This window comes from Zingiber officinale, chromosome 1B, assembly GCF_018446385.1.
Source record: "Zingiber officinale cultivar Zhangliang chromosome 1B, Zo_v1.1, whole genome shotgun sequence".
In the NCBI taxonomy this organism is placed as follows: domain Eukaryota; kingdom Viridiplantae; phylum Streptophyta; class Magnoliopsida; order Zingiberales; family Zingiberaceae; genus Zingiber; species Zingiber officinale.
Window position 1 is genome coordinate 39491700 of NC_055986.1, and position 16241 is coordinate 39507940.

A 16241-nucleotide genomic window follows, 5' to 3' on the forward strand; every position below is an offset into this window, starting at 1 on the left:
AGAATAAGAAATGACGAAAAAACGAAGACAAAAGAGCACTCAAAAGCAATCCAATCAAAGCCAATAATGTGATTAAAGACTTCACGAAAATTGAATAAAATAATAATATTTAAAAAGGCTAGCATTCTACTTTGCACTGTATAGATAAAAAAATCATGTTCTTATTGAGAAAGAAGAAGTATATGCTATTATTGAGAAAGAATAAGAAACAACGATGAAGAAAGATTACTCTTAGAGGAGAAGGGCATCCTCTAAAAGTATTATCAATGAGGGAAGAGAAAGATACGTAATCACTGATGAGAAAGAAAAAGGACATAGAGCACCAACAAAAAAGAGAAAAATTATGAGATTATCGGGTAGTGTTTCTAAGATATATTGAAAAGGAAAGTTAATTAGGTCTCATAGCATATAATTAAAAAATCTGTGAATTAATTTAATATTAAAAATAAACTGTATCAATAATTGAATAAACTAATAACTTTTTATGAAAAATTGAAATGACCGTTCTTTTTAAAAATAAATAAATAAAATTAAAATTAAAATATTAAAAATAATAGGCCCCAATAAATTTGGGGTCTTAGGCATAGGCCTTAATGACTTATGCCTTAAGTTGACCCTAATAACTTGAATATTGATGTGGAGCTCAATTTGCACAGTTTGAAATTAGGAAAAAAATCAACCAAAAATCAAAAGATCTTCTCTTTCTATTGGAGTAAAATGTTATATCACCCATCTCAAGTGGTCCAGTATCGTTGGCTCCATGGTTAGATATAGATAGATAAATCATAGGAGATATTTTATCTTAGTACAGTAATCTTTTGCATATAAGAGATCAGACACGGAATGAACTTCCCTTTTTATTGGAATCTAGAAGGTGCTTTTTTTTTTTTAATATTAATATCAAAATAACACCCTATTTTATTTTTCTTATTCGAAAACTAAATGACCTACATATACATATTATAACAGTGATGATTCATAGCGGCTATAATATACTATTAACTAGCACTTATGCACATATTATAGTAATTATGATTCATAATTATTGCAATAAGATATGTTTATTGGTGCAGTTAGTACTAATGGTCAAACTCAAGTTTTGATAAATGACAAATAGATTAAAGTTAAACGTTGTATTTTCTAACCTATTTATCAAGTGTACAAGACTGGAAGACATGATAAGACCTGACACCAGACTAAAGTCCAGTTAGATCTAGAGAACCTTATAACTGGCATAGCAAGACTAGATAGGTTAATATCTGGCAAGAAGTCCGGTTGGTTCTGAGAGACCTGACAACTGGCTGAAATCTAAATGGGGCATCTGACATGAAGTCCTAGTGGGTCAAGCGTCGGGTAAATCTGCAATGGTAAGTAAGGTAAGCACAAGAGGAGAGTGATCCAGTGAGGACGAGTCCCAGTGGGACTGTAAGCGCTGGTCCAGCTTAGATCCATTTTGAAAGTCTAAACTGAGACCATGACTAGATCTTGGTCTTGGTAAGACATGATCTAATTAATAATTTATGTTATTTGTGTGCTAACTTTGTTTTGTAAGGTATATTTGTTATTTGGACTAACAGTTTTTGTACGAGCTAAAATGTAAGGGTTAGCCTCAGGTAAATAGTGTCTGAGGCATCTCAGAGCTGTGGGGAGGCACCTTGGAGCTTAGTGGAGGCGCCCTAGACATGACGGAGACGCCCTTGCATGTATAAACTTCGAGGATAGAAGTTCGCTAACCGAAGGTGCCTTGAAGGTGATTAAAAGTGCCTCGAAGGTGATTGGAGGAGCCTCCACTATAAAAAATTTGAGATTCAACTACACCTAATAGACAATGATTTTTCAAAAAATTGTTGTCTTTTTTCCTATTAACAATGGTTTTATTGAAAACCGTTGTTGTTGACTATTTTTTCTTGAAAGAAGACAACAGTTTTTATAAACTGTTGTGTTATATATGTCAAAGATAATAATTTTAAAAAAATTGTTGTCTATGAACTTATTTTTTTTATCTACAACAATAGTTTTAATCAACCGTTGTCTATTAGTGTTGCTTACATGATAATATATAACAGTTTTATCAAATTCTTATATATGTGGTTGTTTTAGACAACAACATTATTTTTAAAAGTTATTTTATAATCCTAACCCATTTTTCCTAGCTCCTCAGTACTCTTTTCCTAAATGCCTTAGGGATGCCATAGCCATCGTTGCCAACCTCCGCTCCACCATCTCCTAAATAGTTTGTTAGAATGATCATGGTAACCGCCGCAGATTCTATCATTTTAGTTCCAATATTATTTCATGAAACGGTCGTGACTCAAATATATATAAATTTTTATTGAGTTTACTTGACCAAATCTAATTAAAAATTAAACTAATTTAATTTTTTTAGATAAATACTAATAATAAATAAGAAAATAATTTTTTACGATTATATAAAATTTATTAGATTTTTTAAAATTTAAAATAAAATTTTATTATATTTTAATAAAATAAATTGATGAGACCTTAAATATCCATTTAAATTATAAAATTAAACTTATTAATTAAAATCTATGTTTGGCTTAAAAACTAGATGCTGGCATATATCACTGCCGCCTGCCATCGCTTGTTCTTCCCACCACTTTCGTCCCCACGCTCGTGAATAGCCCGATCAGCCCACACTGGAGAGCGCCTCCAACGACATCCTTCATCCTTCATTTAGAATAGTAGTGACGTCGTCTGTTGGAAAAAAAAATTATGGGAGAAGAAAAATTGTGGAAGAGGAGGAGAATCTTTACGTGGAAGAAGTGGAGAATAAAAATAAAATGCTCCACTTGCTTCATTCATGAAAAATGTACATATTTATAGGCTTATTGGATAAGCACTAATAATCTATTTTTCTTTTAATTCTATCTCCACGAGACTCTTATCCTTATCATGACATCTCATCAAATTCTATCCTATCACAAACTCTCATCAATAATTGTCACCTCATCATTCTATCTTCATAAACTTTTATCAACAAATTTTATCTCTAAAATAAAGTTTAATTCTGAACACCCCCTCTTAAACTTGATTTTGTGACTCCAAAAAATATCATATTTTGATGAAGTCTTCAAATTTGAGTGACTTTGTAAAGATGTCAGCAACTTGATATTTAGTCTTCACATAAACTAGCTCCACATCTTTGTTTTTCACATGTTCGCGAATAGAATGAAAGCAAACATCAATATGCTTACTTCTTTGATGATATACAGGATTCTTCTTGTCACGTCCCAGAGGAATCCCTACCAGACGAAGATCTGGTAGCATCTCCCCTATACCAGTGATAATATGAATCCTGAAATACATAGCCCTCAGGGCCCTCAATGTTCAGCCAATACGGCCGGAACATATATGATAAAATAAGTAAACAATCCATGCAATTTAATATAAAACATACTCCACTACAAAGAGGTAAACACAACCCACAACGAAAAATCATCGCAGCGGAAAAAACATGGGCACCGTACCAAAAACTCAATATAAAATGCACGAGTGTAAGAACTATACATTACAAGTATGTAGATCACATAACAAGGAACCAAAGTCCAAAAATAGAAAACCATATCGATACGGAGCGGGGGACTAGCAACTGGAACCTCCTGACAGCTTCAACTTGAAATAGGAATAAATCAACGGAGTGAGTTCATGAACTCAGCGGATATCGATTAGACATACATAGTAAGATATAACTACCAGTAATAATCATGTACTACAGTCTCCTAAACAATAACAGGTAATGCAAAATTGAACAACAGAAGAGATTGTACTGACCAGGACCTCCTATCCAAACATAAGGGTGTGAACCATACCAACAGGTGCAGGGTCGTCTGACCAAATACAAAATGTCTCCTGTATGACTGTCAATAATATGCAACCACCAAATGCAGTAATCACAAGGAATAAATGCAATCCATGCATATGATGCAAATGACATGGTCACCCCTGATACCAGTCAGCCACCTCACACGTGATGATGAGGTCAAGTGGGTAGGGCTATGACAACTGTGCACTCTGCCATCACTACTCTTGAGTGACAAAGTAGACAGGATGTTGTCAGAGTACACCTATCCTCCTACCCCAACTAAATGGGGGAGCCAAAGCTCTCATCTCCCTGTGTCATAGTCAAGAGGAGGTATCCCTGTCCGCTACCACGCTACATCACCACTACCTATGCGCGGCCGAGCAGATCCCTGACAGAGAAAATGCACACACCCTGCCTGATGTACCACTAACCCATGAGTGGTTGTGTGTGCAGATCATGTAATTAACGATCTGCTCAACTATAAAGAAGCCGACAATCGCTCAGTATGCAATCATGCAAAATGGTGCATGACAATGAGCTAGGTATCAATCTCCAAATAATATGTATCAAAAGGAAAACCGAGTCCATAACAATGAGCTAGGTACTATAAAGCTAGGTACATATGCAAGGTAATAAATCTAGGTATACATACTATGTAATAGATCTAGGTACACATGCCAAGTAATAAATCTAGATATGCATGCCAGGTAATAAATCTAGGTACACATGCCAAGTATATCTAGTAGCTAGACATGTACCCGGTAATGCATTGTATGCCACTACTTCTATGAACATAAGTGTATATGGCAAGAATCAAGAGGCATAAGCACATAACAGATAACAATATGGGTATACTACGGATATCAAGTAGTGACATACCAAGGCAGATATAAACAAAACCATTACTACTAGCTATAACCTATTACGCATATCATAATGACAATATCAAAAGAGATAAGTCAAAAGTACCTGCCTTTATCTGTCGAACATGCTAAGCAATCTCACATCGAGATGCTCATCTCAAATCAAAGTCCTTCCAAATCATATAATATACAATTTTAGCTAATCTCATATAGAACAATTAGCTAAATGCAAAAACCTAATCCTAATTCGATTAGGTAACCATGTTTAAATTCCACCTAATGATCCAAATTCAGTTAGATGTTTAGACCATCCTTCAACTCCTTAATTCTCACTAACCAATCATTAATCAAATCTCATCATAAATCCTTTTAAATCCAAACATAATCTACAATCAATTAATCCAACTTAAATCAATTCCTACATTCCATTAACCCATCTGTCAATCCTGCTTTCATTCCACTATATGAAAATCAACATTTCAAGTTAACAATTCATCTTCAACATAATTACCAAATAACCCAACCACTACAGGAAATATAAAATCAAAACTCCATCAACCACACATGAACAAACCAATTACAATATTCAAATCAACCTGTGATTTACAACTAAGCACAATTTAATCCACCAACATTCCAATTCCAAACACATCTCCTTTTCATCAACTAGCTAATCAAGCAAATACAGAAATGAATTCAGATCTGTATCAATCTGAAGCTGAATAAATCTTACCCTATTCCAATCTGTAGATCTGCAGTAGCTTGGTGAAGACATTCAGATGCAACCACAAGGAAGATAGAACTCTCTACTTCAGATCTGATAAAGAAGGCAAGATAAAGTCTAGATCAGAAAAGAACAAACAAAGGAAACTCACTACGCTAAATCCATGAATCCCTAAATATCTGGTTGGGGAATACCTTGATGATCACCCTCTGATGATGGCACACAATCAGGTCCTAGCTCGCTGTGGCCTAGGTTGTTTCTCCACATATCACTCGATGAGAAGGCAAGGCTAGTGGTTTTGCTAGCACAACACCATCAGAGATGGCATCAGCGCCCAAGGGAAAAGATCAATCACGCGCTGGATCCCAATGGCTGCTTAGTTAGGGATGGATGACATCATCATGATCGGGTGGCACACACCTAGTGTCACCGTGAGGGAGAGGCTACGGGTGGAGGAGCTCCGGATCAGGTGTTGATAGCGGTACGATCGCGAGAAAGGGGCAGAAGGGCTCAAGTTCGGCGGCCGGCCGTAGCTCGATCGCGAGAAGGGTGAGAGAGAAGAAAGGCTCCACGCCGTCAAAGGGAGAGGGAGAGGGAGGAGGGGGCTCGGTCGGCGGTGCGTTGAGTGTGGTGTCGGCGGAGACAATGGCGGAGGAGAGAATTTGAGAAGAAAGGGGTTTGGCCAACACAAAACATAGGGCATGGTAACTTATACTTTGGTTTAAGTCAATCAAATCCTAAGTTTAAATTCCAATAACTCCCAACTAAAATGTGCACCTAAACATGCTTTCCCCTAGCCTAGAAATTCATCCTCTCAAATTACATCATACGAGCTCCGAAAAATTCTCAGAAAATTTCTAAAAATTCTGTTAAGGTTATTCGTCTATTAAACCTTATTATGATTATTATTTTATTATGGTATTTTACATTCTATCCCACTAATAAAAATTTGGTCATCAAATTTATGTTATTTACCATCAGTAAATACTAGCAATAAATAAGCAGTATAAATGTTGAATGGAAAATCTAACCCATATACCTCAAGTAAAAAGATGGGGGTATCATGCTCGGATCATATCCTCGAGCTCCCAGGTAGCCTCCTCGTCAGAATGATACTGCCATCTGACTTAACCAACCGGATAGTTTTGTTCTGCAGCTGACGCTCTCTGTGGTCCAGAATCCATACCGGAACCTCCTCGTAGGAAACATCAGGCTGAATGGAAATTGATATATTTGACAGAACATGTGTTGGGTCTGATGCGTATCTCCTCAGCATGGACACATGAAATACAGCATGAATACCTACCAGAGACGGTGGTAGCGCCGACGGTAAGTTACCCTCTAATCCTCTCCAGATCTGGAAAGGCCCAATGTATCGTGGAGCTAGGTTACCTAGGCTCAACCTCCTCCCAGAGGGTGGGTGTCTGACAAGGTCTATTATACAACGCTTCAAGCGGTGCCATCTGGATATCTGAATGATAGCTGTTGTTGTAAGCGAACTCTACTAATGGCAGGTGGTCCTCCTAACTGTTGGAACCCCAAGGTTGTTTTGGTGTGATCAACAAGTTAAGTTAGGTCCTGTGTGTATTTAACCTTGTGTCTAAGTGTGCAGGAGCTTAGGAGCACAGGTACTCGAGCGGAAGACGCAGATAGCGAGAAGGACGGCACGCTGTGCGTCCGAGGGACGAGGCGCTGCGGAAGAGTACACCGGCGGACGAGAAGGAAGCACGCGGTGGTTCCGAGGGACGAAAGCCGGAGCGGAAGATTGCTCGGGGAGCAAGAGACGCAGCTAGCGAGAAGGTCGACGACCGAGGGACGAAGACTGCGGATGAGTACGCTGGCGGACGAGAAGGAAACACGCGGCAATTCCGAGGGACGAGAAGCCGGAGGGAAGCTCGCTCGAGAAGACCGGAAGTTGGGTTCGGGTGAGCCCTATTCCGGATGGCAGAGATCACCCAAGCAAGCGGATCCGGAGTAGAAGACCCGGACCGAGCCGAACCAAACCGGAGCAGTGGTCCCCGGATGAAAAAGTCAACGTTGGCTGACTTTGGGCTCCGGGGCGCCCGGAACAGTCCGGGGCGCCCGGAACAGTCCGGGGCGCCCGGACCCAGTATTTTCACCAGATCGAGTCAAAACTCGATCTGAACGTTGGGGGATAAAATTTATCCCCCACAGGGCGCCCGGAACCCTTCCAGGCACCCCGACCAAGGCTATAAATATAGCCTTGGTCCAGAAGCTTCATATGATCTCAGAGATTTACATTCCAAACACTTGTGCGATTTTGTTCTAGTTTAGCTTCTGTCTTTTGTGCTTTCACTGCTGTAAGAGGCTTCTCCGCCTGAAGGAGATATTTTAGTGCACGTTCATTCCTTGGATTAACAACCTCCTTGGTTGTAACCAAGTCAAGTTGTGAGCCTCTTCTTTCTGCTTTTTATTTACTGCTAACTTACTTTATGCAAGTGTTCTGTTGAAAGTTCGAGAAGGGCTTTTGTTTTATTTTTTACAGACTATTCAACCCCCCCTTCTAGCCGGCCCAACGGTCCTACAAGTGGTATCAGAGCCGAGACGCTTCAGGAGGACTAACCGTCGAACGAAGCAACGAGATGGCCGGATCTAACATCCACCCGCCAAAATTCGAGGGGGACTTTGCAAGCTGGAAGAAGCACATGGAGGTATTTTTCGGTACCGATTTTGATTTATTACTAATAATGGAACTCAGTTTTGAAGCTCCCGAGGGCAAAGCAAAAAGTCAATGGACAAAGAAAGAGTAGGCCGAGTACGTGGCAAACAAGAAAGAAGAATTCCATCTGCTAACCGTACTTCCACCACAAGAAGTCAACCGTGTCGGCACCTACAATTCGGCAAAGGAGCTTTGGGAGAAGTTCCTTGAATTACACGAAGGAACATCCGAAGCCAAGCTTGCGAGACGGGACTTACTTCGTAACTAGCTCACCAACCTCCGTCTTGAAGAAGGTGAAACAATTGCACATCTACACTCGAGGATACAGGAGCTCATCACCGGACTTTCGAATCTCGGAGAAGAGGTAAGTAACCGAGATTCGCTCAGGTACGCTTTAAATTCCTTCCCTAGAAATTCAAAATGGGCATCATTAGTAGATGCCTTTTACATTTCGAAGGACTTAGAAAAAATTTCATTAGAAGAATTTTTTTCAACATTTGAAGTGCATGAGTCAAGATGTGCAGGAATGAGGGAGCCAAAGAACAACGTCGCCCTCAAAGCTTCGAGAGACGAACCTGAATCGGAATCTTCTCTCGACGACGAGGAAATGGTAATGATGGTAAGACGATTTAAGAAGTTATACAATTCTAGAAAAACTAACCATCCACAGGGTAGAAAGAAAAAAACGATCCGCTGCTACCATTGCGACGAAGAAGGGCATGTCAAGGACAACTGCCCCAAGCTGAAGAACAAAGACAAGGAAAAGGGTAAGAAGCCTATCCAAAAATGAAAGGCCCTAAAGGCGACGTGGGACGATACGTCGTCCGAATCGGAAGTCGAAGCATTCTCCGGACTCGCACTGATGGCGAGTCATCAAGATGACGATTGCGATTCAAGCTCTTCCGAAATGAGCATCGAGAGCATCGATGAAGGGGGAGACACGTCGGAAGAAAGCAGCAGCTCAGGGGGAGAAACGGACAATGAGATCGACAAGGTAAGTCAGGTACGATCTCTTCCTCCCGATAAAATGTTTAAGTTCGTTAAACTTTTAACAAAAGATTGTTGCAAATTAGAAAGTGAAAATAAAAATTTAAAAGTAATTCTAGTTAAGTCTTGTCCCTTAGAAGAATTAGATAAATTAAAAATAAAAAATGAAAAATTGAAACTTGAAAATGATGATTTGAAAATTCAAGTAGATAACTTGAAAAACTATGCATGTTCATCTAAAACCAATTTTAGAAGATTTAATAATTTAAATTAGTACTTTAAATATCACCCGGGACAAATTAGGAACATTTCAAGAAAATATGTCCCTAAAAGCTTTTTAATTAATCCAGTAGGGTGGAACCTATATTGGGTTCCTAAATCATGCCTAAACTAAATTGTAAAACTAGCGCTTTAAGTGAGAAAATTAAACAAAGAATTTCTTTATGAGGCTTTGTCTAAGGAAGTGGTTGTTGCTCCAATAACCAAGAAGGCCTAGTGCCTCGCCACGACCTGGAAGCCAAAATTTTGAAATAAATATTTAATTAACTTACTAATAAAGCATTAATACAAGAATTAATTAGTGCTTGAAAAAGGTTATTCAAAACATTTTATTTCAAATTAGAAATTGACTTACTTAGAAATTTTTTTTGATTACGTCTTTTAAAAAAAAATACTTAAAAATGTAAGTTAGGATTTTTTTTAATTCAAAAAATTTTTAGGATTTTTTTAAATATTCTCAAAAATCATTTTTTTTCCTAAGTTAAGAATTTCTTTGAAACTAGAAATCTCAGCTTAAATTACTTAGAATTTTTTTTTTAAATTTCTTAAAAACTTAGAAAATTTTTTTGAAATACTTTTTTTCTAAGTTTTTAACCCTTAGATTATTTTTCTTGGAACCCCATTTTTTTGTGATCAAAGGGGGAGAAGGGAAAGTATAAGTCTAGGGGGAGGTAGATAGATTTAATTTCTTTTCTATCTTTTTGCACTTAAATTGCAAATTAAGTTAATTTACTTAATTTTATTTAATGTCTATTTTACCCTAGCTTAACTTAGGTTGATCACACCAAAAAGGGGGAGATTGTTGGAACCCCAAGGTTGTTTTGGTGTGATCAACAAGTTAAGTTAGGTCCTGTGTGTATTTAACCTTGTGTCTAAGTGTGCAGGAGCTTAGGAGCACAGATACTCGAGCGGAAGACGCAGCTAGCGAGAAGGACGGCACACTGTGCGTCCGAGGGACGAGGCGCTGCGGAAGAGTACACCGGCAGACGAGAAGGAAGCACGCGGTGGTTCCGAGGGACGAAAGCCGGAGCGGAAGATTGCTCGGGGAGCAAGAGATGCAGCTAGCGAGAAGGTCGACGACCGAGGGACGAAGACTGCGGATGAGTACGCTGGCGGACGAGAAGGAAACACGCGGCAATTCCGAGGGACGAGAAGCCGGAGGGAAGCACGCTCGAGAAGACCGGAAGTTGGGTTCGGGTGAGCCCTATTCCGGATGGCAGAGATCACCCAAGCAAGCGGATCCGGAGTAGAAGACCCAGACCGAGCTGAACCAAACCGGAGTAGTGGTCCCCGGATGAAAAAGTCAACGTTGGCTGACTTTGGGCTCCGGGGCGCCCGGAACAGTCCGGGGCGCCCGGAGCAGCCCGGGGAGCCCGGAACCCTTCCGGGCGCTCGGACCCAGTATTTTCACCAGATCGAGTCAAAACTCGATCTGAACGTTGGGGGATAAAATTTATCCCCCCAGAGCGCCCAGAACCCTTCCAGGCGCCCCGACCAAGGCTATAGATATAGCCTTGGTCCAGAATCTTCATATGATCTCAGAGATTTACATTCCAAACACTTGTGCGATTCTGTTCTAGTTTAGCTTCTGTCTTTTGTGCTTTCACTGCTGTAAGAGGCTTCTCCGCCTGAAGGAGATATTTTAGTACACGTTCATTCCTTGGATTAACAACCTCCTTGGTTGTAACCAAGTCAAGTTGTGAGCCTCTTCTTTCTGCTTTTTATTTACTGCTAACTTACTTTATGCAAGTGTTCTGTTGAAAGTTCGAGAAGGGCTTTTGTTTTATTTTTTACAGGCTATTCAACCCCCCCTTCTAGCCGGCCCAACGGTCCTACACCAACTACCTCCGAAATCCATAATGCAAGACCTCAGCAAGTCCTCTAATGTCTGGATGGTCTGCTCTGACTGTCCATCTGTCTACGGATGGAATGCTGTACTGAAATGTGTTGAACCCCGTGGTTGTTTTGATGTGATTAACCAAGTTAGTTAGGTCATGTTTATTTTTGATCCCTGTGTCTTAGTGTGCAGGACCTTAGGAGCGCAGGAAGTCAAGCAGAAGACACAGCTAGCGAGAAGGATGGCACGGGAAGGGAGCTGACGGTCTCGGTGCGTCCGAAGGACGAGAGAGCTATGGAAGAGTACGCCGGTGGGCGAGAAGAACGTGTGCGACGTTCAAGGGACGTATAGCCAGGACGGAAGCCTGCTCGAAGAGAAGGCCTGAAATTGGGTTCGGGTGAGCCCTATTTCGGTTGGCCGGAATCACCCAAAAGAACGAAACTTCGGAAGCTGAAGCAAAGAAACAAGTGTGCTGGAAATATGACTTAAGGTGCCTTCATCATAGCTTGAAGGCACCTTCGCCTTGAAGGCGCCTTCAAGACTTGATGGAGGCGCCTTTATCTGGTCAAAAGTGACTGTTGTCGACCGGATAGAGTTCTATCCGATCAAAAGCCATGGAGGCACCTTCAAGGCTTATAGAGGCGCCTTCAACCCTCGGGATAGACTTTCCAGGGACTATAAAAAGACCCCTGGAGCTAGGAAGTATTCATTTATTCAAGCATTCAACTCTGTAATTAATTCCTAGCAACTAGTGAGCATTCTAAGTGTAAAAAGGCTTCTCTGCCTACAGTGAAGGAGACTCTGCTAGTGGAGCTGTTCAACCGCCTTGAATTAACGACTGTCTTGGTTGTAACCAAGTCAATTTCTGGTCTTCCTTTTATTTCTGCTTTTAATTTTTATAGTTGCTATTATTTTAAGTTGAAAGTTTAGATGAGGGTATACTTTTATTTTCAGACAATTCACCCCCCTCTTGCCGGCCTCGCTGCGCCAACAAGTGGTATCAGAGCTAGACCGCCTCAGAAGGACTAACCACCGACTGAAGCATGAAGATCAAGACGATGGCCGGAACAAGCATTCATCCCCTGAAGTTCGACGAAGACTTCGCGACGTGGAAACATCGGATGGAGGTATTTTTCAAAACAGATTTTGATATTCTTCTAACTATGAAATATGGATTTGCCATTCCTAAAGACAAAGAAGAGTCCCAATGGACGAAGAAGGAACAAGCAGACTTCATCGCCAACGGAAAGGCTGAGTTCCACCTGCTCAGTGTTCTACCGCCTTAGGAGGTAAGTTGGATCGGAAGATATGACTCCGCGAAAGACCTCTGGGAAAAATTCCTGGAGCTTCACGAAGGTACCTCCGAAGCGAAGCTTGCAAGACGCGACATCCTCGGGACTCAGCTTACGAACCTCCGGATGAACAATGGCGAGAAGGTAGCGCAACTCCAAGCAAGGATTAAGGAGCTAATAACTCAACTAAGCAACCTTGGAGAAGAAGTAACGAACCGGGTCTCGATCCGGTATGGGCTCAACGCCTTCCCCAGAACTCCAGAATGGGCATCCTTAGTGGATGCATACTACATCTCTAAGGACTTCGAGGTAAGTACTTTAGAAAATTTGTTTTCTACTTTTGAATTTCACGAATCTCGAGTTGTAGAGCCCAATGGAGTAGAGAAGACTAGTCAGAACATTGCCTTAAAGGCAAGAATAAAAGGTTCTGACTCTGAAGCCTCTATCGACGAATCTGAAGCGGCTCTATTGGTAAGACGTTTCAATAAATTTTTTAATACTAATAAATTTAGATCGCAGACAAAGAGGCTTCAGCAAAATAAAAGGACGGTTCGTTGCTACAATTGCAATGAAGAAGGGCATATCAAAGATGATTGCCCAAAATTGAAGAAAAAGGAAAAAGTAAAGGAAAAGCGACAATCTTCCTCCAAATAGAAGAACCTAAAGGCCACATGGTCAGACTCATCCTCCAAGTCAGACGTTGAAGAATTCTCGGGGTTAGCGCTAATGGCTAACCATCAGCTGGAAGAAGAGTCAATCTCAGAAATAAGCATAGATGAAGGGGGAGGAACATCAGAAGAAGAAAGTTGCGATGAAAGGGGAGCTACGGATATACAGGTACGTGAGGTACGTAATCTAACTCCCAAGTAGTCCTTTAAGTTTATTAAATCTCTTTCTAAAGATTTACTTAAATTAGAAAATGAGAACGTTGATTCAAGTAAATTGCTATATAATTTAAAATCAGAAAATGATTATTTGAAAATGCAAATTGAAAAGTTGAAATCTGCTGTATGTTCAAATGTTTTTCAAAAATCTAAATTAAGAATTTTCGGTAAATTAAACTAGTATATTAGAAAACATCAAGGTCAACTTAAGAAAATTTCTAAAACTTATGTACCCCCCATATTTTTGATTAATTCTGTAGGAAGGAACCTCTATTAGGTTCCAAAATTTGTGCTAAATTAAAATTGTTATTGAATTAATACTGTTAAAAAAGAGATTAAATGTTTAAAATTTCTTTATGAAGCTTTGTTTAAGGAAGTGGTTGTTGCTCTAATAATCAAGAAGGTCTAGTGCCTCGCAATGACCTGGAAGCTGAAATATTGAAATGTAAATGTTTAATTAACTTTCTGGTAAAAGCATTAAAACTAGAATTAGATAATGCTTTGAAAAGTTTTTATTAAGCATTTTCTTGAAAATTCTTCAAATTTTTACTTAGAAAAATATTTCTTGCATAAAATTTTTTGGAAAATTTTTCACACTTTTTACATAAACTTCTTCTAAAATTAGATATTTTTTAACTTACAACATTTATTTTACTTAAATTTTTTTTATATATACCCCGTTTTTACTGTGATCAAAGGGGGAGAGATAGGTCCAAGTTAAAAAATTTTATTATAAGGGGGAGAGAAAAAGTACACATTCAGGGGGAGTTTGTTTTCAAAAAATTATATGGGTTCAAATTATGTTTACATATTTTAAAATTATGTTAAATCCATAATTGGTATCACTTAATTTTATGTTGCAATTTAGTTCAATTGTAAATTTATGCTTAACATGTTAGTTTAGTAATTTTCTTAAATTACTATTTGTTTGATTTTATCCTAAATTGAACTTAGGTTGATGCACATCAAAAAGGGGAGATTGTTGAACCTCGTGGTTATTTTGATGTGATTAACCAAGTTAGTTATGTCCTGTTTGTTTTTGATCCGTGTGTCTAAGTGTGCAGGAGCTTAGGAGCGCAGGAAGTCGAGCGGAAGACGCAGCTAGCGAGAAGGACGGCACGGGAAGGGAGCCGACGGGCTCGGTGCATCCGAAGGACGAGAGAGCTGCGGAAGAGTACACCGGTGGACAAGAAGAACGTGTGTGACGTTCGAGAGACGTAAAACCGGGATGGAAGCCTGCTCGAGGAGAAGGTTGGAAATTGGGTTCGGGTGAGCCCTATTTCGGTTGGCCGGAATCACCCAAAAGAATATAACTTCGGAAGCTGAAGCAAAGAAGCAAGTGTGCTGGAAATATGGCTTAAGGCGCCTTCATCATAGCTTGAAGGCGCCTTCACCTTGAAGGCACCTTCAAGACTTGATGGAGACGCCTTCATCTGGTCAAAAGTGACTGTTGTCGACCGGATAGAGTTCTATCCGGTCAAAAGCCATGGAGGCACCTTCAAGGCTTATAGAGGTGCCTTCAACCCACGAGATAGACTTTCCAAGGGCTATAAAAAGACCCCTGGAGCTAGGAAGTATTCATTCATTCAAGCATTCAACTCTGTAATTAATTCCTAGCAGCTAGTGAGCGTTCTAAGTGTAAAAAGGCTTCTCTGCCTACAGTGAAGGAGACTCTGCTAGTGGAGCTGTTCAACCGCCTTGGATTAACAACCGTCTTGGTTGTAACCAAGTCAATTTCCAGTCTTCCTTTTATTTCTGCTTTTAATTTTTATAGTTGTAATTATTTTAAGTTGAAATTCTAGAGGAGGGTATACTTTTATTTTTAGGCAATTCACCCCCTCTTACCGGCTCCGCTGCGCCAATAAGATGAAATTGTGTGCCCAAGACCTGCTGTAGATTCTACCAGAACTGGGACGTGAACCGTGAGTCCCTATCTGATATAATATTCAGAGATATACCATAAAGTCCGGTGATCTCTCTACAGTATAACCCTACTAATTGATTCAAAGAATCCATCCTACAGATCGATAGAATAGGAGCAAATTAGTCAATCAATCAACAATTACCCAATATCACAACATATCCTCTATAAGTCCTGGGTAATCCCACAACAAAGTCCATCATAATAAGCTCCCATTTCCATTCCAATATCTGAATCTACTAGAATAATCCTGCTAGTCTCTGATGTTTAGTCTCCACCCGCTGACAGACTAGACATCTAGTTACAAACTCCACAATGTCTTTATTCATGCTGTTCCACCAATAGGAATGTCTCAAATCTCGATATATGCGGGTTCCACCTGGGTGGATAGAAAATCAAGAGCGCGCGATGAGCCTCCTGAAATAATTCCTCCATAATTGGATGAGATTGAGGTATGCATAATCTGCCTCAAAAATACATAATACCCTCCTTATCTCGGGTGAACTCCTTCTGCTGCCCGGAAGCTAACTGGCTGCCAATGGACTATAAGCGTTGATCACCGGCTTGGGCCTCTAAGATCCTCGTCCTGATCGATGACTGGGCAACCATGGTAACAAGGACACCCTGCTCAGTCTATCTTTGCTCCTCAAATCCTAACTCGGAGAAACCCTAAATCAAGTTTGTGACTAGAAGTCGGTGGCAAGCTAAAGTCCCTCTGGACTTCCGGCTAAGTGCATCGACTGTTAGTTAGAGCCCTAGAGCCAATCATTTGATGATTGTATGGACTCATGTATATCATATTCTTGTATATTAATAAAGGCATTTGTTTGGTTATTATACTTATTTATATTAGTGCCAAATAGACTAAGTATAATAGCGTCCTTGAGTAGAAGGTTCATACCTATATCAATCGATTAGTTGAATCGATAGTGAGATGATATAGGGAACACT